The sequence below is a fragment of the Rhinatrema bivittatum genome, chromosome 1 (genome assembly GCF_901001135.1).
Source record: "Rhinatrema bivittatum chromosome 1, aRhiBiv1.1, whole genome shotgun sequence".
In the NCBI taxonomy this organism is placed as follows: Eukaryota; Metazoa; Chordata; class Amphibia; order Gymnophiona; family Rhinatrematidae; genus Rhinatrema; species Rhinatrema bivittatum.
In genome coordinates, this window is record NC_042615.1 from 586,066,315 (window position 1) to 586,092,209 (window position 25,895).

At 42.7% G+C, this 25,895-nt stretch overlaps 1 long non-coding RNA gene across 1 annotated transcript; it reads left to right on the forward strand.

The window, feature by feature from the left end:
• Window positions 1-18,173: 18,173 nt before the first annotated feature.
• Window positions 18,174-24,551, forward strand: LOC115081639. The gene is made up of 3 exons (XR_003853847.1): window positions 18,174-18,222; window positions 22,928-23,043; window positions 23,916-24,551. It is a non-coding gene; the product is annotated as an uncharacterized LOC115081639 (long non-coding RNA).
• The last annotated feature ends 1,344 nt before the right edge of the window (window positions 24,552-25,895 follow it).

Genomic DNA, 25,895 nt, shown 5'->3' on the forward strand with positions numbered 1-25,895 from the left:
GGATAAGCTAAGTGGGGGGTCATGAAATTTTCTGACCCTGGCAAAATGTTTTGGGCTGGGCCTTTGGTTAGATCTCTGCTGAGGTCCTGGGATCAGGCCCGGGACTTGGCCTAGACCCCGATGTTACACTCGGGCTTAGAACACAGCTCCTGTTTTGGACCTCAGTCTAATTCTTAGGTAAGGTTCTGACCTCGGGCCTAGCTTGAGGCCCGACGGGTGACAGTTTTAATTTTTGATATTCAAAACAAAACAAAATTCTGACTAAAATTCTTTGGAATGTAAATCATTTTGTTTTCAAAATGAACCAAAACTAATTGGGAAATTTTGTTATTTCCTATATTGTTTCTCCTGAATGCACATCCCTAGTTAACATAACAGCAAAGTCCTTAAATAAAATATATCTTTTCAGAGATTATCCCACAGTGCAAGAAAACAAGTAGTGAGTGGAAGCAAGCTAATCTTCCTTGAAGATACATAGGAATTAATATAGAAAGACATAAGGTGAAACATTAGACCAGAATAATAGTTGAGTACAATATACCTCAAATGATTACAAATCTGAAAGCAAAGAAAAGAAACATAGAAACGTAGAAATGATGGCAGAAGAAGACAAATCGGCCCATCCAGTCTTCCCAGCAAGCTTCACACTTCTTTCTCTTGGCTCTTAGCAACCCTTGGTTCTATTTTCCTTTCACCCCCACCATTAATGCAGAGAGCAGTGATGGAGCTGCATCCAAGTGAAATATCAAGCTTGATTAGTTAGGGTTAGTAACCGCCGCAACAAGCAAGCTACACCCATACTTATTTGTTTACCCAGACTATGTTATTCAGCCCTTATTGGTTGTTTTTCTTCTCCCCTGCCGTTGAAGCAGAGAGCTATGCTGGATATGCGTGAAGTATCAGTTTTTCTTCTCCCCTGCCGTTGAAGCAGAGAGCTATGCTGGATATGCATGAAGTATCAGTTTTTCTTCTCCCTTGCTGTTGAAGCAGAGAGCTATGCTGGATAAGCGTGAACTATTAGTTTTACTTCTCCCCTGCCATTGAAGCAGAGAGTATGCTGGATAAGCGTGAACTATTAGTTTTACTTCTCCCCTGCCGTAGAAGCAGAGAGCTATACTGGATATGCATTGAAAGTGAAGTATGCATTGAAAGCCACATTAACTATCAACAAATATTGAATAAGCCTAATAATTGGTAATACCTATAGCCTATGAACTCTCCGTTAATTTTATATACTCTTACCCACCCCTGGTTTTTTTTTTGTTTGGTTGGTTTTTTTTTTAATTTGGAGATGGCAGCCCTCCATCCTTCCGCTCCGTGAAGGTGGAACACCAACCACTGGCCACTGGCATCCCGCTCCGTGAATGCCTCTGTGGCTACTTCCACACCGTGCAGTGTTTTGCTGCCTCCTCTTTATACATGTCTTATAGACCTGATGGATCCACAATGTTTATCCCGCGCCCCTTTGAAGTCCTTCACAGTTTTGGACTTCACCACTTCCTCCGGAAGGGCATTCCAGGAATCCACCACTCTCTCCGTGAAGAAATACTTCATGACATTGGTTCTTAGTCTTCCTCCCTGGAGCCTCAGCTCATGACCTCTGGTTCTGCTGATTTTTTTCTGATGGAAAAGGTTTGTCGTTGTCTTTGGATCGTTAAAGTTTTTCAAGTATCTGAAGGTCTGAATCATATCACCCCTGCTCCTCCTTTCCTCCAGGGTGAACATATTTAGATTCTTCAATCTCTCCTTGTATGACTTCCGATGAAGACCCTCCACCTTTCTGGTCGCCCTTCTCTGTACCGCTTCCATCTTGTCTCTGTCTCTTTGTAGATACTGTTTCCAGAACTGAAGACAGTACTCCAGGTGAGGCCTCACCAAGGACCTGTACAAGGGGATAATCACTTCCCTTTTCTTACTCGATATTCCTCTCTCTATGCAGCCCAGCATTCTTCTGGCGTTTGCTATCGCCTTGTCGCATTGTTTCGCAGACTTCATATCATTAGACACTATAACCCCTAGGTCTCTCTCCTGCTCCGTGCACATCAGCCTCCCCCCCCCCCCCCCCCCCCCCATCGAATACAGTTCATTCGGATTTCCACTCCCCATATGCATGACTTTGCACTTCTTGGCATTGAATCTCAGCTGCCATATCTTCGACCACTCTTCCAGTTTCCTTAAATCCCGTCTCATTCTCTCCACTCCTTCCGGCGTGTCCACTCTGTTGCAGATCTTAGTGTCGTCCGCAAAAAGACAAATCTTACCTTCTATCCCTTCCGCAATGTCGCTCACAAAGATATTGAACAGGACCGGTCCCAACACCGATCCTTGCGGTACACCACTTAAAACCGCTCTCTCTTCAGAGAAAGTTCCATTTACCATCACACATTGTCTTCTGTCTGTCAACTAGTTTGCAATCCAGGTCACCAATTCGGCACTCACTCCTAAGCTTCTCGTTTTATTCACCAGTCTCCTGTGCGGAACCATGTAGGAAACGTTCCTAACAAATTATAATTTACAGGAAGCATTACACAGAAAATATGTGTCCAATTGTCAACAGAAATAAAGGCAAAGACATTTCTTGAGAGCAGAAAAAGGGGCGATAAGTCTAAAACATACAAATAAGGGACATTTAAAAGGAATATTTAAAACTTAGGTAAGATTTAGATAGAGTTCTTGTCAACATATGCTCAAAAGATTCTGCAAAACTGGAATATAAACAAAGTGAAAGGTCAAATTGCATCATAATGTGGAAAATAAAACTGCTCTAAGAGAAGTTCGTTGCAGAAGTTACATTAACAAAGGAAGAAACAATAAGGAAACATGACAGCTCATGTCCTTATATTTCTGTTCATGAAAAATGTTTTAAAAATATAGGTTATTTTCAAAGAGTTACAAAAGGGATATGCGAGTAAAATTAGCTTCTTGTGTAAGTAGCATATACACGAGTATATGCTAATTTATAAAGCTTGAGAGCATATGTGTACTTGTAGAGTCACGCGTAAATGTTAAAAGGGTAAAAAAATGCAGTGTAGGAGGCATTCTGGGATAGGGTTCAAAAGTACACTTTAAAGATGCTATTTTATAAGCAATAGGGGGTGATTTTTAAAAATGCTAGATGCTTAGCTTCAAGGCTTTTGTATAGATCACAAAAAACACAGCCCTTTATGTCATTTTGTAAACAGTACTGATAATCTCTTAAGATTATGACAGCAATAAACATGCTGGAAGCTGAATGATTTCCAACTTCTTTAACTGATAGTTGTTCAAATAGATAAAGTGTGTTGTTTATAGCTCTTTAATGTTAAATTAAATGGATATTCATTATGAAAAAAATGTAATACATTTGTGATCTTGCTCTTCTACTAAAAGTCTTAATTTGGTCAAGCCAATTCCTTAATGATTTTATCTCCTTTGCAATTACTCAAATTAAAGAAAGTGTATTCCAACTCCTACATATTTTTTTTGCTTTTCCCCATGGTATAATGGGCAGGAATTCTTCTAACTCTCCTGTAGTCTTCATAAATATCTTATTCTTTCTGGAAGCACTGAGTACTAGACATGCTCCTCCAAAATATAGGACACTAGGGTCAGGAAACAAATGTACTCTTGAATAATACCTTCCACACCTTCACTCTAGATATGAATGGGAATCCATTTCTCCTCAGTGCAATGATGCTACAGCTACTTCTCAGGTTCTTTCTGTGTGAAAGACTTCACTTCCATAGATATACAAAATACTGAGACCCTGCGGTTCTCAGATGGCAAAGACACAGACAAAATATTCCTCAAAAAGGGGAAACTCAATAAGAGAAAGGAAGGGTGGAACATAAACTTCCTTATCACAATTCGGAACAATTTGATTGATAGATGCCAATGCCTATTTAGGAAAATTACCTCATTAACCATTATTACTTGTAGGTTTATAACTATGAATCTACTTTTGTAAACCATTGTTTTCTTTTACATGGAACAACAGTATATAAAATGTCTAAATAAATAGAGTCTCCAGAATACGTGGACCAAAATATAAGGACAAGGCACTCTGTTCCATACTCTATTTATCCAGGTTTCTGTGAAGAAATCCTTCAGAGTCCTTATTCCTTGAAAAAATAATCAAAAGTGGGCACTACACAAGCAGAGCAGACCCCTACCAGGGCAACTCAAGAAAACAAACCTATAAAACCAAATGTAATCCACAAAAGAAGTCCAGAAAGCAAGGACACAACCTAAGTTGAGGCAAAAGTTTATATATTGCTAGAGATTGCCAACAGCTATTCCCATATGGGGGAGTGAAAACGCCAACCTCTACTCGCTAGTCTCTCTGAACCTCCCCAAGAAGATAGTACATTCCTTCTGGTAAGGAAAACTATGGGTTCTTGAACTTTTTATAATAGTGTTTCCCAATCTTTTCAAGCCCAAGGCACACCTACATTAACAAAAATGTTTGGCACACCAACCTCCACAGAACAGGCAATGTGGACATGGAAACAACTTTATGGCCAAAAGAGGAGCTAAGAAACCCCTGAAAGCCCCACTGTCTCTCTTCCAAATTTCAAAACAAAAAGAGTGAGGGGACGAGACACACACATGAACTTGTCACCATATACAAAAGACACATGGAACTCATATGTTATTAGGCCTGTTGTAACATGTAATGGTTGTGTACTTGGCCCTCAGAAAGCCATGAATGAACACTTACAATATAGTAAATGTCCCATATCAAAAACAGCACTAACTGTCAACACTCAAACTCAGAAATACCAATGAAAAGGCAGTACTGCAAATATTATATCAGGCTCTAAAATATCAATATACCTCCAATTTAGAAAACAAAACAAAGAAGGCTGCCTAAAATACCTGTAAAATAAAAAAAAAAATGCATGCACCTAAAAATATAGTTCAAAAGCTTTTAAAGGTACATAGCTCCCTTCTTCAGATGTCAGATCAGAGATATTCAAATCTAAAGACTGGTCCTATATTGTCTCAAGAATTCAGGCATAGTATTTTTGGATAATACCTACATAGCTTCAATAAAAGCTATCACAGCCTGCCAAGAATAAAATTTACCCCAAGGGACAAATCTGCCTTATCAAAACAATCCTAACTCCTAGAATTCAAACAGCAACAACTTTATCCAGTAAAGAGCAGCACTGCAAATATTACATCAAGACTAATGGAAGGCACCCCAGTACAGAGGTGCGGACGCTGTGAATAACAAGTGCCTGCTGCATTCGTGCGGGCGCTGCCACCACCACGCTGGGCTTACCGGACATGCACAGAGGGAGGGGGAGCCCTTCCCCCCCTCTGCGGCAGCTGGCTGTAATGGTGCCAGCAGCGTCTGGCCCGTGCCACAAGTGGGAGCTGCTCCTCTTCATCAGGGCACTGTTGGTGACGTCGCTCCTCCCAGTTGGTCCTGTGTAGGGCGCAGTGACATCATCAGAATGTGCCCTGACACCAGGCCACATGATTGGCTGGGGGAGGTACGCGATGATGTCGTCAATGAGGAAGGACTGGTGGGAAACTTAAAACCCATCGGCTCCCCTTTGTTTGACCTCTTCATCATCAGACCCCTGTGGGGCGCGATTCTGCTGAGGGAGTTCCTCTTCCTCCTGGCCCCGGCACTACTGGGCTGCTTCATCCTAATATCAATATCATCCGTTATCCCGGTAAACCGGTATAATATACAAAACTGAATGAATAACCAATAGTAATATTAAAAATAGCACATTGACAAAATTATTGGTTTTCCCAAGGTGCTTAGGGTTGACATGTTTATCGCCATAGGAACCTAGAGTTCAATAGGCTATATCTTTTTAGAGATAAGGCGACCAGAATAGTACACTGCACTAAAGATGCAGACTCACCATGGAGCGATACAGAGGCATTATGATATTTTCCATTTTATTCACCATTCCCTTCCTAATAATTCCTAACATTCTGTTTGCTTTTTTGATTGCTGCAGCACATTGAGCTGGTGATTTCAATGTATTATCCAGTATGATGCCTAGATCTTTTTCCTGGGTGATAGATCCTAATATGGAAGGAACCTAACATTGTGTAACTACAGAATGCGTTATTTTTCCCTATATTCATCACCTTGCACTTGTCTACATTACATTTAATCTGTCATTTGAATGCCCAATCTTCCAGTCTTGCAAGGTCCTCCAGCAATTTATCACAGTCCGCTTGTGATTTAACTGCTCTGAATAATTTTGTATCATCTGCAAATTTGATTATCTCACTCGTCGTATTCCTTTCTAGATCATTTATAAATATATTGCAAAGCACTGATCCAAGTTCAGATCCCTGAGACACTCCAATGTTTATCTTATTCCACTGAGAAAATTGACCATTTAATCCTACTCTCTGTTTCTTGTCATGTAACCAGTTTGTAATCCATGAAAAGACATCACCTCCTATCCCATGACTTTTTAGATTTCTTAGAAGCCTCTCACAATGTATAATATTTTTTATATATTTTATTCTTTTCTTTTATGGTATTATATTTGATGTATCAGAATTATAACCCACATAATTCAGATACATCAATATAAATGCCTTTCGTCAAGATTCACTATGCAGTTTCTCCTGATTAACAATACCTGTTCTCCCCTGCAGTTCTATTATTCTCCCCCCCCCCCCCCCCCCCCAATGATCCTTCCTCCAGTTGACAACACTGTTCTCCTTATCTCCCAAGCCTGTTCTCTTCTAAAATCCAACCGGATCTCCCCCTTTGTTTGACACCTCTCATTTATCCGTTCCCCACAAAGTTGAACTTCCTTGTGTGTAATCGTTCGTTCCCTTATTGCATCGCATTTATTCTCTCCTTTTGCTCCCTGTCCACAACCTTGTTCAATTGTTCTCAATTTAAATCAGTGTCGAGTTATTATTTAATGGGGTAAAGCCTCAGTCCTGCACTTATGGTCCCGAGCAATTTCCTGTTCAATTGTTAAAGTTTTATACTAATAATAACTGTTTTAATCGTTATATGTAAAGTTTTTGTAGACTCACTTTCTGTTTCATTCCTAACTGTTTCTTGTAAAGTCGTGGGCAGTTTGTAAACCCCGGGGCCGATTAGCCGTTCTATGTAAACCGGATTGATTTGTATCTCATACAGGAATTTCGGTATATAAAAAGTAAAAATAAATAAATAAATAAATATATTTATGTTTAAATTTAGGAAATGAAACTGGATTAGAAATGTTATGCAAATGTTGTAAATCATTCTGATGGAACCCACCGAATGACGGTATATAAAACTTTGTAAATAAATAAATTGTAAAACTAAAACAAAGGACTTTGTCAAACACCTTCTGAAAATCCAAATACGCTATGGGGCCAATTTTAAATCCTACGCACGTGGGGTACATTTGTGCGCAATACCTGGCACGCACAAATGTACACCCGATTTTATAACATGCACGAGCTGCTGCGCACATGTTATAAGATCCAGGGTCAGCGCGTGCAAGGGGGTGCACACAGACGTCGTATGCGCATGAATTGTCCTACCGGAAGATTAGATTTAAAAGTCCTGGGATGAAAACTATCAAAACGCAGCAAATTATTGCGGTCATTAGGCTTACGATAAAGAGTAATTACTACTGAATCCTGACATCTAGTAATGAGGATATCCAAGTATGCAACTTGCTGTTGATGAAAATTCATCGTAAATTTGAGACATGAATTAAGGTTATTTAACCAGGCATGAAATTCTAGCAATGATGCCTGGGACCCTTCCCACACTATAAAGATGTCATCAATATATCTTTTCCAATGTTTCAAATGAGATGTCCACTGATTCTGATAAATATATTGTTTCTCAAACACTGTGACAAATAAATTAGCCACGTCCGGGGCAATTGCGGCTCCCATTGCTGTGCCACATACCTGTTCCAAGATTAATTTTTCTTACAGGTATGTGGCACGGCAATGGGAGCAGCAATGGCCCCAGACGTGGCTAATTTATTTGTCACAGCGTTTGAAAAACAATATATTTATCAGAATCAGTGGACATCTCATTTGAAACATTGGAAAAGATATTTATCTTGGAACACACCATCAGGACATACCATTGCATTACCCCATGCCACCTATAAAACCTCCTTTGCAGTCTATGCAATTTTTTGCCCATGCCCACTCACATATGTGGGCATGACGAAGCATCCCATTCGCACCAGATTAACTGAACATAAAGGTTATTTAAAAACAGGCAGAAATGAGGAACCGCTGGTGGCTCATTTTACAGAATGTCAACACACTTTTTCTGAAATTAAATGGACTATTTTAGAAATAGTAGCGGCACATTGGAGACGGGGCAATAGGATTAAGTGCCTCTGCCAATGTGAACAACGTTGGATTTACCAATTGAAAACAGTGACCCCTCAAGGACTTAATAAGGAAATAGAGTGGATCCACTTCATGTGAACACTGTTACTTAGTCAAATCAAACACACAGGTGCAGTATGGCGGACCACATATAATCAGTGGCACTCTTGCAGTAACCTTGCTTAGACGCCGACAAGAGGAAAAGGCGGCAAGGTTTGATGAGTCTGTGTCTCTTTCATAACCCATGGATGTGCATTTTATGTTCTCTAATTCAAGTTTATGTGCCATGAATAAGTCAAGTCATGTTGGTATTTGTCCTTCATAGAAAGCGAGTGAGTAGTCATGTGGATACGATGAATTTAACTTCTCAGTGACCAGTATAGAAGAATTCATGTTTGTTGCAGTCCCTGAAGCAGCATTGCGAAACGTACATCGGACTGGACTGGACTTGTTGAACACTTGTCTTCTGAGTGAATCGGCTTTCTGAAGCGCGGTAGCGCTGTCAAAATAATTGGATTTCTGAACAACGAATAAAGGAAGTACCGTTCCACATCATTTTTAAAACCATTTTCAAAAACAAGAAAAAGTTGATAAATGAAACACATTTATTAATAAAGGACTTGGACCGATGATTAAATATGACCTGTAGCGGTAATACATAAAGCTAAACTGCTTGTATGCCTTGGGTGTTATGACGGTCCTTCACATAAAGTGATATAAGTGATATATTAGATATTGCACATTGAAGAAAAATTGGAGTTTCGCAACGTTTTTGAACTGAGATATTGTATTTCGTTGTGTATTGGGATTAACTGTAATTATTTTCTGTGGTAATTGAAATCTCCCATTATTACTGCACTGCCAAATTGGTTAGCTTCCCTGATTTCTCTTAGCATTTCATCATCTGTCTGATCATTTTGGCCAGGTGGACAGTAGTATACTCCTATCGCTATACTTTTACCCAACACACATGGGATTTCTACCCATATATATTCTACTGAGTATATAGTCTCTTGATGATCTTTATCCTGTTGGAGTCTATACCCTCCCAGACATAAAATGCCACAGCCCCACCAAGTTGATTCTCCTTATCATTGTGATATAATTTGTACCCTGATATAGCATTGTCCCATTAGTTATCCTCCTTCCACCAGGTCTCTGAGATGCCAATTATATCTATCTCATCATTCACTGCTATATACTCTAACACTCCCATCTTACTTCTTAGACTTCTGGCATTGGCATACAGATGTTTCAAAGTGTGTTTTTTGTTTGTATTAACAACCTGCTTTTCAGTTGATAGGGTTAATTTGGAATTCTTTAGCACAGGTGATTCTTTACTTATAGGCACATGGACTACTTTTGCTTTTATTGGATCTTCTCTGTTGGCATGCCCTGTTTCATTAATATCCTTCAAAGATACATTGCTGTAGGCACACTGTGTTATGCTCCATGGCCACAGATGGCTGTTGCCGCCATTTCACAACCTTGGCTCCCTTTTCACAACCTTGGCTCCATTGGGTGAACTCGTGGCTTTGGCCAGCTACCACCGGCCTTCTGATAGGCCAGTTCCTGGGCCTATCTGAGCAGCCTGGAAGCTCCCGACTGCCATCTTACCTGTGGGGTTCCTTAGGTGCATGCACGCGCCTTCCGACCAGCTTTAATCACATCATGGCGGGAATCTCGGGGGCATCCCCATCAGATGATGTCACTCTACTTTAGTACTTAAGCCGGCCTGCCCAGACAGCCGGCGACTTGGCAACGAGTTCACTTGCTGTTGTCCCAGCTTCTACTCTACCTGTTCCAGCTTGCTTCCGTGGTGTGAGACTACTGGGTACCCGCTCCTCAGGGGCCCCCCTCATCTCTTGGCTATCTGTTCCTTGGAGGGCCTCTCACCTGGTCTCCAGCCTACCTTTCTTCCAAAGGCTTTCTACAGGACTTCTATATACCATCATCGCTGTAAGTACCACTCCTGAATCACTATTCTGATTGCTACATGGAATCCTCGCTGGTGTACCCCGCTCTGTGGACCATCGCCGTGAGGACTCACTTACGGGTTTCCCCATGCTCTATGGACCCGAGCTGTGTATCATCTGAGAAACTCTCGCCAGTCTACCCCACTCTACGGATCAGTACCAAGGAACCACTCTGCATTTCTACTCTACTGATTCAGTATGCTACAGTGACTGTGATTCTCGGTACCCCCACTCTCCGGGGAGTGTCGGTTCTTCCTTTGACTCTTGTCTCAAGCAAGACTGATGTCAGCACTGTGCTGCCATTCTGTGGCCCACCTCCAGTGGTCAACTTCTATGCCTCCACCTCTACGTCTGCTGTATGTCCCTCCCGCAGTCGAGATTCTGCCTCCTGACGGTGATACCCAGCGGGGTCCTCCCTCTGGGTGGCTCCAACTCTCACCTCAGCCAAAGGGTCCACTCACTTACTTATGCTAACACAATGATTAGGAATCACAGTATTATAACAATACTTTCAGGAACAGAATTTTCTAGTTAGTCTATTGGAAGCACACCCAGGCTTCTCAAGCTTAGCCCTTTGAAAGAAAGGTCCTAGAGCCCTTTGTGTGCAATATTTTGCTTTCTTAGTTTTATTTTCTTCTGAGGAAAGTTGCATAAAATTAAAGACTTGAGGAAAAGAATATGCACTATTTCAAAATGGTGCTAGAAAACTGATTTGCAGGCTTTTCTGCACACTTTCTTGCCCTTTTTGTCTGAAACTTAAATTTTGTTTGAAGAGAACAGAGCAGGAGTTGCCAACTCTGACCCTCTGAGCTACAAACAGATATGTTAAGAACATAAGAACATAAGAAATTGCCATGCTGGGTCAGACCAAGGCTCCATCAAGCCCAGCATCCTGTTTCCAACAGAGGCCAAACCAGGCCACAAGAACCTGGCAATTATCGAAACACTAAGAAGATCCCATGCTACTGATACAATTAATAGCAGTGGCTATTCCCTATGTCAACTTGATTAATAGCCGTTAATGGACTTCTCCTCCAAGAACTCATCCAAAAATTTTTTGAACCCAGCTATACTAACTGCACTAACCACATCCTCTGGCAACAAATTCCAGAGCTTTATTGTGCGTTGAGTAAAAAAGAATTTTCTCCGATTAGTCTTAAATGTGCTACTTGCTAACTTCATGGCATGCCCCCTAGTCCTTCTATTATTAGAAAGTGTAAATAACCGAGTCACATCTACTTGTTCAAGACCTCTCATGATCTTAAAGACCTCTATCATATCCCCCCTCAGTCGTCTCTTCTCCAAGCTGAACAGCCTTAACCTCTTCAGCCTTTCCTCATAGGGGAGCTGTTCCATCCCCTTTATCATTTTTTAGGATATCCACAATGATTTTGCATGAGTTAGATTTCCATTCAGTGAAGATACTGCATGGAAATCTATCTCATGCATATTCATTAAAGATTATCCCGATACACCAGGTCTGTTTGTGGTTCTAGAGTTCCAGAGTTATCTACCTCCTCTATAGATCCTGAATAATTTGATTGGAAGGCTCTTGAACTATCTGTTGCTTCAATGTAAGCATAGCATGAGTATGTGCTGAGAGGTCAATTTGAAAACAAGCACGCTTGCAGCCATATACACGCATATCAGTGTGCCAGGAAAAATACACTAGAATTATTAATCGTGCACACACTTATGCACGGATGTTTAAAAAATGCACCAACATCCTGCAAGAATGCTCCTAATTTTAAGAGGTTTCTCGAGCACAACTAGTATGCATGTGTCTTCAATAGAACCATGTCAGCTTTTACGTGTGTATGTCAGCAAATTTTAAAACATGCTTTTGCGAGGGGCATTTCCAGTTTTCTAATTAGTCCACCAGTTTTTCCAGTTAATAGTGAGGTTTTTTAGACTCCTCTGGTTCTTTATCGTGCATGCTGCCCAGTTGATCTGGACACCTCACCCTATCCTATAGGCCCTAAAACTTCATATCTGTATACTTGCTGCTCATCAGAGGTTACACAGATATCTAGTGTACGCAAGCTGCAGTTTCATTTTTAAAATTTGGAGTTATGTGCGTATGTCTTGGCCCCTTCTCGGAATGGCCATGCCGCCTCTCTTATCTACCTCCTTATTCCTTATGGGGCGGATTTTCAGAGCCCTGCTCGTGTAAATCCGCCCAAAACCGGGCGGATTTACGTGAGCAGGGCCCTGCGCGCCGGGAAGCCTATTTACATAGGCCTACCGGCGCGCGCAGAGCCCCGGGACTCGCGTAAGTCCCGGGGTTTTCGGAGGGGGCGTGTCGGGGGGGCGTGTCGGGGGCGGGCCCGAACCGTGCGGCGTTTTCGGGGCGTTCCGGGGGCGGGCCCGGGGGCGTGGCTACGGCCTGGGGCGTGGCCCGGGGCGTGGCCGCGCCCTCCGGACCCGCCCCCAGGTCGCGTCCCGGCGCGCAGGAGGCCCGCTGACGCGCGGGGATTTACGCCTCCCTCCGGGAGGCGTAAATCCCCCGACAAAGGTAAGGGGGGGGTTTAGACAGGGCCGGGCGGGTGGGTTAGGTAGGGGAAGGGAGGGGAAGGTGAGGGGAGGGCAAAGGAAAGTTCCTTCCGAGGCTGCTCCGATTTCGGAGCGGCCTTGGAGGGAACGGGGGTAGGCTGCGCGGCTCGGCGCGCGCCGGCTATACAAAATCCATAGCCTTGCGCGCGCCGATCCAGGTTTTTAGCAGATACGCGCGGCTCCGCGCGTATCTGCTTAAAATCTTGTTTGCTAAAAACTCATTAAACCCTGTTAATGAGTAAACCAGGCGCAAACTCATTAAACCCTGTTTAATGAGTTTGCGCCTGGAGCGCAAACAAATGTAGGCTATTTGCGCTCCTTTTAAAATCCGCCCCTATGTGCTTATGGCTACATGCATGTATATTTTGTGGCTTTTTAAAATCTGTGTTGCTCTCATGCGGCCCACATACCTATGTGGGCATTGTTGCACAAGCAACACTTTTAAAATTGAACTGTGAATGTTTAAACTATATTCCTATCCAAATCTCCATTTTTCAGTGAATTGAGTTTAATATTTCCTAGGGCATCTGAGCTTCACTTGCTCAGTTCTACCTTGCAGAAGGGAATAGAGCCTTTAGATCACAATTGCTGAAGCTTGGTTTTGGGATTTTTTTGGAACAAATAATCAAGGCAGGGATGCTCTGTGTTGTTTGCTTCGCTCACAACAAAATCTTTTTGGACGTAACCACTGGAAGAGGAAGAAGAAGAAAATGGTGCTAGTATGTTAGCAAAATTCAGAACAAAAAGCAGATGCATCAAATGATATACTGGCCACTTCCCTTTAGCCACTGACAAAATCATGAGGGCCTGTTGATAATAGAGCACTTTCAATATAATAGGATATGCGGAGTGCATCAGAGGCCTTAACATGTTGTAGTAAGCATGCTCAATCTCAAGTGGTGGATCGAAGGAGAGGTGTAAACGTGCCGGTATAAGATGACACAGAAACGTAAGAATATCAGTACTTTCTTTTACTTTCGGGTACACTTAGGATTCTGAGGTTATTTCTCCTGTTTTGGTTAGAGAGATCATTGAAATTGTGCTGCATGGAAGCATCTTGGCAGATGCTGAACGGAGCTTAGAAATGGCATCCTCATGTATGCCAACTCTATTTTCCAAGGCTTCAAAACATGGTTGGAAGGCAGCAATGCTGGAAGTCAAATTAGAGATTTCTAATTTAATAGCACAGGTTGTCTCCATATTCAGTTTACGCATATCTTTGATCTGCTGTAATTCAGCGAGAATTGGATCAGATGTCACTGTAGATTTAGACTGACTCTGCTTCTCTGGGACAGGGGATCTTGTTTTATATGTTTGGACCTGGTCACTATAACAAACGCTGCTTCTCTCTTTCCCAGTTAGTGCTGGACATATCCAGAATATGTATCACACAGAAAAAGTGAAAAAAATCACAGGATTGACAACTTCAAAGGCTGAAAATCTTATGGAGTCTGGAGGAGCTCTGTGTTCAGGCTGCCATCTTCTTCAGTGCTCACTAGCACCATCTGGCTTCTAGTATGTTAGAATTTAGCACAAGCAAGGCCAGAACCAGTTCTGTATAGGGAAGCAAACTAGTACTTTAATCTTTGAGCCACCACAAAGTGCTGGTAATTTCAGGAAATTATGAACAAGAATCCTGGCATCTACAGCCAAGAACACACTAACAAAGGAGCTGATTGGCCTAGAGAACATACATAAGGTCAACCTGTGCCACAGGAAGATGTTCTCAGCAACTGAAAGTCTACCTAGCCCTTACTACTCCAGAACTCAATTCATCTTTCTCTGTTTCTAGGAAAGCAGTGTGTTCCTTTCTTCAGTAACTCCGCTGGACCTGTCTTCATGAAACTCTGTGTTCCTTGCTAGAATAGCTTTGCTATTCCTGTCTCCAGTGTCGTCAGCCTGTTTATCATACAGACCGATACTATGAAATTCTGATCACTGTTTGACCTTGACTAAGAGACTTCCTTTCCTTGCTCTGACCCTCCCCTTCTGTGTAGGCCTGATTGAGAGCCTAATACAATGTAACTCTAACTTGTAGTGCTCTGAGTTCCTTTCCCTTATAATCAGAGACTCACATTACTAAGATTCATTTTTCTAGGAAAGACATCACATAGAAAAGGCTGGTGAAATCAAAAGCAGTTTTGACTGATCCCTCATAAAACAACAGATACAGTGCATAGCAACTTCAAGAAGTAAGATTTTTCACAGCAGCCACCTAAAATCCTCACATGCTCTGTCAGACCGCTTCTCTGCCTCTCTCTGCAGTTACACTCTCACTTCCTGTATTCCTGTCTCACAGTTCACTGAAATGTCAGATCATATTCAGATACTATTGTTGTTGTATTCAATTTATCCCTTAATAGTTACAGTAACTGGTCACCTCAGGTCTGCTTTCAGTTCATATACGATGTCACTGGCTCCCAAACTTTAAATCTGTATTTGTGTTTCTGATGGACCTTCTCAAAATCTGCTGTTTGATCCAACAATGAAAACCAACATGTGATGAAATCACCCGAAGAGCAACATATTTTAGCACTTTTTACAGCATCAATGGTGATCCGGATTTACAACTTAGATTTTTTATGATTCTACAATTACAACTGATAAGCTGCTTAGTAATCTTAAGAGATAGCCATTGGTCCCATTCTTAGTACTTTGCTACTACTGCCAAACTAGCAGAAAATTCATTGACTAGAAAAAATAAGCTGTGATGTAAATGATGTATTATCACTGACTGATTACTCATAATACTAGTAAGTCAACAGTTTATAATATGACTCTCATTACTCTCTATTATCTTAGTTTATCATCCATAACAATGCTTTGTTGTGTGACCCATTTCCTTGATCCATTAGTAGGACATGATGCAAAACTTAATGATGAAAAGACATTCAGTCATTTGACATGCCTGATGCCTGCAGTGATGCTATGGGGCAGTGGAGCAGGTACACTGATATTTCAAGGGTAGCTTTTCCCAGTAATGCATTTGTAAAGGGAAAAAGAAACTTTGCTAATTATTGTTATGTGGGCCATCCGCGGCAGACCTGCGGCACGGTCCCCTGACCTTTCTACAGTGACTCCAGCTTCTGGTTCCTCCTCTCTGGCAGCGGTGGGCCGTCAGCTCCGTCCACGGGCCTCCCCCAGTGCCTCCGGTCCTGCCACAGTCCCCGGTGTTCCCAGTCATGCTACCACTTCTCGTCGGGCCTCTCCATGTGGTCCGAGGAGAGACGCTGCTACTCGTGCCATGCCCCTCTCTAGGCGCGCACGCACCATTGATCCTTAAGTAGGGACCGCGGCGGGAAACTAGCTGTGGCCCTGGATGACGTCAACTTAACTACAGTATTTAAGCTCAGGCTCCGCACCCTAGTGTTGCCTTTGCAACAGGTCTCCTCACTGGTCGAGTACTCGTTGCCTCCTAGAGATTCATCTCATCCCAGCGTTCCTGGTTCCTGTCTCTTCATCCCTACCTTACTTCATTCCTTGAATTGCCTACACAAACTTTGAATTCACTTTGCCTGACTTTGCCATTGACTCTCTCCAAGCCCGGACCTCCGCTTCGCCTGACTACACTACAGCCTATTTCCAGACCCAGATCTCTTCTTCATCCGACTACGCTATTACCTATCTCCAGACCCAGACCTCTGCTTTGTCTGACTACGCTACCGCCTATCTCCAGACCCAGACCTCTGCTTTGCCTGACTACGCTTTTGACTATCTCCGTGATCAGACCTCAGCCTTGCTTGCCACTGCCTTCAGATTGCCGCCAGCCCTGCCTCAAGCCTGTCCTCGGACGCCTCTCCAGTTTACTCTCTGGAAGTGGTTTCTTCAGGCTTCGGCCTGTTATTGCCCGAGTGCCCTCTGCTGCCTTTGTTCCATTGGTGCTCAAGTTTCCAGGACATTACCCAGTCCAGAGTAAGATTGGCCACTGTTGGAAACAGGATGCTGGGCTTGATGGACCCTTGGTCTGACCCAGTATGGCATGTTCTTATGTTCTTATGTTCTTAAGACTGTACCATCTCTCCCTTGCTGTCTCTGAGCTGAACCAAATCTTACTTCAACTATACACAGAGGCCCACCTAAGTCCTGCCGGCCCCGGCACCCAAAGGCTCAACCAGCGGGGAACGAGGGCTGGTATAGGTGAAGTTCCAGCGGCCTCTGTCTATCAGCCCAGTCCTCCTGCCGACAGTGGGGACCCATAGGTCCTTACCTACGGGCTGCATCAACCCCACCTTAGCCCAAGGGTCCACCTCTGACGCAACAATTATAACACTGCTATTCTATGCATGTTCTTTTTTCCAGAGTATTTCTGCCCTGTTTAATGAGTTATTCCAGGTTACTTCTACCCTCTTCATTGTAAAACAAGACTTTGTCTCTGTTATTTTTTGCTGGTTGTAATGTAAACCGAAGTGGTAATTAACTCTGGTGATTGAACTCCGGTATATAAAAGTTATAAATAAATAAATAAATGTTATACCCAAAGGTGCGGCACAATAAAATGTATGCTGAGTAGATTGAAGCTTGTTATGTAAGAAAGTCAGTGCTACAGATCTGTTCATCTTCTTTGCAATAGCTCATGGATCTCTTGACAAATCTCTTTTTTAGCACTCATTAATAGTGACAACATGGCACAGTTTAACTTATATACGGTAGGTACTGCTATATTGGGAATGGCAAATCTCTGTCCTCAAGTGCTACATATATGTCTGTTTCAAAATTACAATAACGAGATGTTCCTATATATGCTTAATTAAACAATGATTTAATTTTTGTAATGTGGGAAGCCTGAAAACCAGAGACCTGTTTGTGGCTGAAGGACCAGAGTTCACCAGCCCTACATTACACTATTTCACCACATTTGGCTATATAACATTTTTAAGTGTTGCTTTTAATTTGACCACTAACTACCAAGTTGTTTGTGTTCATGTTAGTTGTCTGATTATAAATCATTCTATTAATTAAAAAAAAAATGTGTCAGAAGTGTTGAAACATGATATTTGCTTTTGTTCTTTCTTTTGCCCTTCTTTTTTTAAACAAACTTTCCCTGATCTTAGTCTTTACTAAAAAAAAAAAAAAAAGTGAAGTGGTGACTAAACACACCCAACAGAATTCTGACACCGTGTTTTGTAAGCTCCTGTTCAGCTCGTCTGAAACCTCAGCATAACAAGTGGCCTTTTATCTGTGTACTATTCCAGGAAGAAATGCAAGGCATTTCATCATCACAGCTGAAAGACTAGATGGGTCTGCACGTAGGCTTGTGGAGAATAAGGCCACTTAACTATAATTAGGCCAGGGTGGTAGCTGATGCTTACTCAGAGCCCTGTTTCCTTTGGCATCACCATGGTTTGAGCAGACTGGAATTCCACAAAAGGTACCACTTAATGGAAACTCATGAAAAGCCAAAACTGCTTCACTAAATATTTTTCAGCTGACAGTTTCAGGAATAAGACCTGTTTAAACTTTTATGTATCTAATTTTTTTTAAACCAGTGTTAACTGAGCAGGTTGACGTGTGGGCCTGCTTTTACAATTATTTCTACAGCTAATTGAATGCATTTGAGCTGGAATTAATAAGTCTGAACTTTTTTCTTATGCAAATACGGACTATAGGTTAAGAATTGTCTAAGCATAGCAGTGAAGCTCACAGCAGCCAAAAACATTAGGTATGGTCAAATTTAGGTTCCCCAAATAAGTCACAGTCCTACAAAATAAAAAATCCACTGTGGTAAAAACAAATTAAAAATCAGTGAAGACTTTAAGACTTCTCTAATTTTGTCCCTGCCTTAGACCACATCAACCTTTGTTACATAACCATCTGTCTACAATTATACATGTATTAGTACAAAGAAGCCTGTTCATTACAATTCTCTGTATTTTGGACTTCCGCAAACCATTACTTGGAGACTCCAATTGATACTCCAATTGATACAAGAGGTCTCCATCCGATTATTAATAGTTGCCTGTGGCTTTTATGGTGTAGTTTGTTATTGCCAATTACATTAAGATTACTAAATAACTCAGCATTGTTCTGCCTAAAAGATGTGCCTTGCGCCTTATATACTACCAGGTCGCTTAAATCTGTGACTGAGGCATTACCACAAGATCCCCTCTGTGAAAAAATGTCAAGCTGCAAGGGAATCAAGATGAGGCTTTTTCGGTTGTTGTTCATAGACTTTGGAATGCCTTATTCAAAATTTCATGTTAGTGCTCTTGGGTATTTCTGTCTGCATTTGCAACTTTTTATAGTTGCATTTTAGATTCATTAAGACCTCATTTTCAAAAGCATTTATACACATAAAAACTGGTTTTCTTCACATTAATGGCTCTTTGAAAATAGCCCGGGGCCTGTACACATAAAAGTATGCATATAACCATATTACACACATATTTTTATGCATTCCGGGGGTGAAGTCAGGGTAGGATAGGACTTAAGCACAATACTTTTGTATTTTCAAATATATTCCTGTAAGTTTATACATATGTTATGCCAGGTATAAATTTGTGCATGGCTAACTAAGGCAGAATTTTCAAAGTGAACTTATTTGATAGAGTTTGACTGTAAAAAGTACTGGGGGGGGGGGGGCATTCATGTTGGCGATGTGGACCCGTAGACCGAAGGGGAGTTGACGCTACCTGCAGGGAGGAGGCCTGCAGTTCCCCACCATTGGCAGGTGGAGCAAGTCGGAGCGGAGGCCCAGCGGAGTTTCACCACTACCAGCCCATGTTCACCTTAGGTTGAGCCCTCGGGTGCTGGGGCGGCTGGACTTAGGCACAGGCCTCCGGGTGGATGAGTCCTATGCGGTGCAAGGGTGGCAGGCCAGAGGTGGAGAAGCGCAGTGTCAGGTGCAGGCTGAGGCCAGAAGAGGCAGTGATCCGATAGAGACGAGGTCCAGGTAGGGAAGGCGGTGAACAGATGGAGTCGTAAACCAGGCAGAAAGTCAGGGCAAGTGGCGAACAGACGGAGTCAAAAACCAGGCAGGAGGTCACACCAGAGTCAAGGCAGGAGGGCGCTGGAACCAGGAAGCTAGAAGAGCAAGCAGAAACCAGAATCAGGACATCAGTACTGGAGAACCACAGGGACCGGAAGCCAGCAACCACAGGCAAGGAACCTGGTTGCCAAGGCACCGAAGAGAGAGAGAGAGAGAGAGCTGGCCGTCATCCATTCCCGACACTGGCCCTTTAAATGTGCGGGAGACAGCTGCGCACGTGCCTAGGAGGTGGAGTCTAGGTGTCGGTAGCAGAGGAGGCCTGCACAGCAACCCTGATGATGTCCCGCTGCATCGGGGAAGCATGGTGCAGCCTTTCACCATGCTCCGTAGGGGCAGCCATTAGGGATGTGCAGAGGGACGCCATACGTTGCATTCGGGATTTGGATTAATCGGGGGGGCAGATACGTTGCATTCGGCAAGGGGGCCCCCGATATGTTTATCCATTAATTCCTATTTGTTTCCCCGCTAAAATTAAATTAACTACAACCCCCCACCCTCCTGACACTCCAAAGACTTACCAAAACTCCATGGTGGTCCAGCGGGGGGTCTGGGAGCCATCACCTGCACTCACACCCTCGCTGCCAGTTTCAAAATGGCGCCAATAGCCTTTGACCTACTATGTCACAGGGGCTGCCGGTGCCATTGGTCAGCCCCTGTCACATGGCCATCGGCGCCATCCTGTTCTCCTACCATGTGACAGGGGCTGACCAATGGCACCGGTAGCCCCTGTGACATAGTAAGGGCAAAGGCTATCAGTGCCATTTTGATTACTGGCAGCCGACAGCCCGAGTGCAGGAGGTCGCTCCCGGATCCCCGCTGGAGTTTTGGCAAGTCTTGTGGGGGGTGAGGAGGGTCCCCCAAGACTTGCCAAAAGTCCCTGGTGGTCCAGCGGGGGTCCAGGAGCGATCTCCTGCACTCGGGCTGTCGGCTGCCAGTAATCAAAATGGCACTGATAGCCTTTGCCCTTACTATGTCACAGGGGCTACCGGTGCCATTGGTCAGCCCCTGTCACATGGTAGGAGAACAGGATGGCGCCGATGGCCATGTGACAGGGGCTGTCCAAGGGCACCGGTAGCCCCTGTGACATAGCAGGTCAAAGGCTATCGGCGCCATTTTGAAACCGGCAGCGAGGGTGAGTGCAGGGGATGGCTCCCGGACCCCCCCCCCCCCCCCCCCCGCTGGACCACCAGGGAGTTTTGGTAAGTCTTGGGGGGTCAGGAGGCTGGGGGGTTTCTTTAAATTGGGTCCTTTAGGCAGCCGAATAATCCGGTGGATTCGGTGTATTGTGGGGAATCGTGATACGTTTTGTTTCCCCACGAATACAACAAATAGGGCTCTATACGTTGCGGATGAGAAATACGTTAGGAATGAATGCACACCCCTAGCAGCCATGCTGGGCCCGCCACAGGCAGGAGGAGCGCAGCGGCAAGAGACCATGCGGCCAGGCCCGACAGAAGGATAAGGGCATCAGACTGCGGGGTTGGACCACGAACCGCCATGCGTTACAATTCGCTGCAACGAAATAGCAAATAGCGACGATATTTCCTATTCTGTTGGATTTCGTGGGTTAAAAAAACCGAAAGAAAAAACACAAAATGTTTTGTTTTTTCTTTTGTTTTTTTTTTAAGAAGTTATATTAATTTAAAAGAAAATGCTGTGAGAACCCACCCCAACACTTCCCCATTATTAAACTATTCAACACTGACTAGCCAGCCTCCCAAAAGCCCTCCCCCCCCCCGGACTCACCAAAATGTCCCTGATGGTCAAAAAGGCATAGCCAGCCTATTGTTCCTATCATGTAACAGGGGCTACCCAATGGCACTGGTGGCACCTATCACATGATTGGCAAAGGGCAACCTATGCCATTTTGAATAATGGTAGTTGCTGAGCCTGGGAGCAGGAGGTAATTCCTGTGCTCCCACTAGATCACCAGGGACATTTTGGTGAGTCTGGGGGGGGGGGGGGCTTGGGAGGGTAGTCTGGAGTGTGCTTGGGTGGGCCAGTTGATCAAGGTTCAATAGTTTAATATAGGGGAAGTGTTGGGGTGGGTTTTCACAGTGGGCTTCAAAAAGAAACAAAAACCTACGATCTGGGGGTGGACCCAGAATGGCCCACCCCTGAAACGATAGAGAAAACGAACCAAAATTCTTTTTTGCTATCACCCCTATGAAGTACAGACAGACTTTATTGTTATTTGAGTAGCTATAAAATGACACTCCCTACCGCAATTTTTATTATCTTTTAGAAGGGCATGCATATTTTAGATTTCTGGAAAAGTTTAATCACATCACATTCAAGAATAGTTTTCTTTAAACTGTATGTTCTGTGTAATTTGTCAAGTTTGTATGTTGTTGCTTTTATACTTTGTACTTTCATATTTTTATTCTGTTACCTGCTTTTAACATTTCCCCGGAAAAACAGTATAGAAATCTAAATAAATAAATAAAATGTATTGCTAGACCTGGAAAGGTGGACCTTTGTGATCAGATGAAAGTCTCAGTGGAAAGCTCTGTTACTGTGCAAAAGCACTGCATGGACTGTAAAAAATACATTTCTTTTCTTTTCACAGATGAGAGGTGTATTACATAATATTGAATCTGGCATGAAAGAGAAGTATATATTAAATATGCATACATTAGCTTGTGTGATTGAAAAATGGCTGATATATAATGTAGCAGTCCTAGTTAGTGCTAAAATTAATCAATAAAGTTTAGTCCTACAATGTAGCAGTGCAACAGGCCAGTACCGTATGTGCCTTTTCTTAGCCTTAAAGTGTTGGGAATCCATAGCCCCATCAATATATCCTTTGTTTTGAACACAGAAATGCAGCATAATATAAAAACTTGACAGTCTAGGATAAGAGGACAGCATATATGTTATATAAGCTAATGCAGGTGTTAGGGTAGGCAAAAGAGGGTTTTTGTGGAGAGGTTCCATAATTCCTGGCCCTTTAAAATAAGCTTTTGTATGGGAAGCTTTGCTTATTGTTTTCAAATATGGGAGTGATGTTACAATTTCTGTTCAGCATTATTCCGTAAGGTAAATGAAGAAGAGTTGTTCAAGCCAACTTTCCTATTTTCTATTCAAGCATCGTCAAGTTTTAATTATGACAAAACTGACCCCCAAGGAGGCAATGCAAGTTGAGTGACTGGCAGCAGAATTTGACCTAGACTTTATGCTACCCTCAAGAAGTAAACACTGGAGGTAAATAAAGGGTAGACACGTAAACGGGTAAATGAAGGCGTGTGGGGACGACTGTGAATAGAGCAGAGCACGAGTGGTGGCTCCTACTCCTGCAACCCTCCAAATATATTTTTAGTTTTGTCAAACGTCTCCCCGACTGTATGCTTTACAACAATGATTTGTTTTATTCTACCAACACCTGCATTTCAGAGGCCAAGAAGATTTTTGGTGAATGAAACCCATCTAAGTTTCAGATTTTATTTAGATATGTTATAGCTATGCAAGGCATTCGCTGTCTCTGGTCTTAAAATCTCATCATTCTTAGTGCTTGTTCTTTGCAGACGCCGTAGCACCTGTCATTTGATATGAAAATATTTTAACATGCTCAGGTACATTAGGGATAATGAATTAACTTGAAACATAGTATGACAGCACAAAGAAGTAATTATTAAGGAAGCAGATGATGCAAAATGCAAACAGAAAGTCTATATACAACATGATCCCTTAAAGGCTCATCTGTAGCTCAGTTCTGTACTATAGATTTCCACAATTCAACCCTGCCCAGCACAACTGCAGCTTCAAAGCAGTTGCAAATGATATGCAGTTCTAAGCAATAATGTCATTTGTTTGTTCTGAAGCCCACTGTTATGAGACTGTTCTTCAATCTTCCATATTTATCTGAGGAGAGTTATGTCACAAAGTTAATGATTCCCAGAATGCCTGCATTCAGGCTAATGAAAAGCATGTTGTGTAAGCAGCCATCCATCAGGGAACATAACATTGCATAACGCTTTCTGAAGCATGCGTTACGTGAGCAGGGTACAAGGCTGCACGACTGTGCCCGGTTTTTGTGCCACGCGCTGACCTTTTTTTTTTTTTTCCCCCTGAAACAGAAAACAACACCATGTTGATGCGCTGTGGTTGCCAGCAGTCACTTATTGCCAATAATTAAGTTTGATGACATGGAGAAGCAGGGACTTGCTTTGGAATTGTGAAATGAAGAAGCCTTCGAGTTCTTGGCTGCGTGCACAGCAGAATGCGCAGCACATCTCAACTGGCCTGAATCTCTTGAAGTCGCCTACCGCGAACATTATTCATGCAAAAATACTATCATGTGCTTGGCTTGAGTGGTTATTGGTGCTGGTGCTGCAAACACATGAGTTTTACTCAGTACAAATACCCTTGATCAAAAAAGAGCTTGTACTGTTAATGGTTGTAAAACAAGAGAAGCCAAGCCACATGGCAGATTAGTTAAAAAAAAAACGCTTGACTGTTTAAATTCAACAGTGCTTGCTGATGCTGAGCAAGAGCATTAGTGAAGAATCATTATTTATCTCTTTGGCTAATACCCACATTACCCACCCCCCCAAAACACTTGGGAAATCCTTAGTAGAAATATGCTGGTGTAATCTCCAGAGTGAAATGCTTGTACAGAACATAAAAACTTTAGAACACTCAGTACGGAAATACCTATATGAGAAGGCTCAAGATTAAGCTTTGTGTTGTGATAACAATGGAAACCATCTGTGTCAAAAGCTTCAGAGAGAAATCTTTAAAGTAACAATAAATGATATGGGTGGAGCTGCACTCAGCTTTTCATTATCATGTTATATTGCCAACTCTACTTGTAAAATTCAAAAACATTTATTGCATGAACCTCCAATACAAAAATTTCAAATCCACAGGAAAAAAGGATATTAAGAGGGCAGCTTTAAAAGGTACTTATATGGGTGAAACATTTCTTTTTCCACATAAAAGGCCTCTTGTAAAATTGCCTGCTCGGTATGAGAATAAGAATACATTTGTGCACTCTTATGCATACACTTTTATCCGTGCAAACAAGAAGTATTTTGGAGGTGGGGTTTGGTCCAGCTTAGCATTTACGCATATGCTTTTCAATTTTAAAAAGTAAATTTATCTGGGAAAACTATCTACACACAGGCGATGTAAATGTGTACAAGTATTTTTTTCCAGGGAAATTTTCAAAACAAAAGTATGTGAGTACTTTCAGTTTGAAAATTTCTGTACAATCTGTGAGTAAAAATGTTCCTGCAGACTTTACAAATATGTAAAAACTCACTCCTAAAAAAAAACCTAAAATCCAGCCTGTGTACTTTTAGAACAAATTTATATTTGGCTTCCATTGGGAATCATTAATGTTATACTCCACAAAAAGTAACATTTCTTATCCCAGTTAATTCCAATTGTTGCATCAGCTACTCATCAGCTACCATCCTCCATAACTTTTTGAAAATGGGAGGGAAGGTAGGATAGTTTATTATGAGGGCCAGTTACAAGAGTGTAACACATGCATTTGAACAGGGCAGCAACTTCTGAGGAATGGCAACCATCATGTCAAGAAAAGTCACCCATTCCTATAATGCACATGGCACCCTGGTGGATGGTAGCAGGATCTGCAGGACCAGGGGACTTGATGAAGCTCTTACTGACAATGAAAAAAGGGAAGAGATAGCAACCAGGGCCATGGAGCTTGACAAACTCTCTTGCATTCAAACCTTGCCATATCTTTGCCACATTCACAATCCTTCCACAATCTTCCCTCATCTCCATCCTCCCCTTCACTTTCTGCCCAGACTATGGCTGACTACTCCCATGACAAGATTAACAAAATTAGTCTTGAGATTTCAACTGGGTCATCTTGACCTCCCTTTCCCCCACTTCTTTCCTCTGTTTTTCCCCTGGCCTCTGCCACTCTATCCTCGTTTTCTGAAGTCGCAGTGGAAGAAATTGGCCCATCTTCTCTCTCCCTCCAAGCTCACTAGTTGTTTCTACCCAGTTCCTCAGCTCTGTTTCCACTGCAGAACATCACCTTCAATCTGTCACATCCTCAACCTATCGCGGTTGCGCTTGCT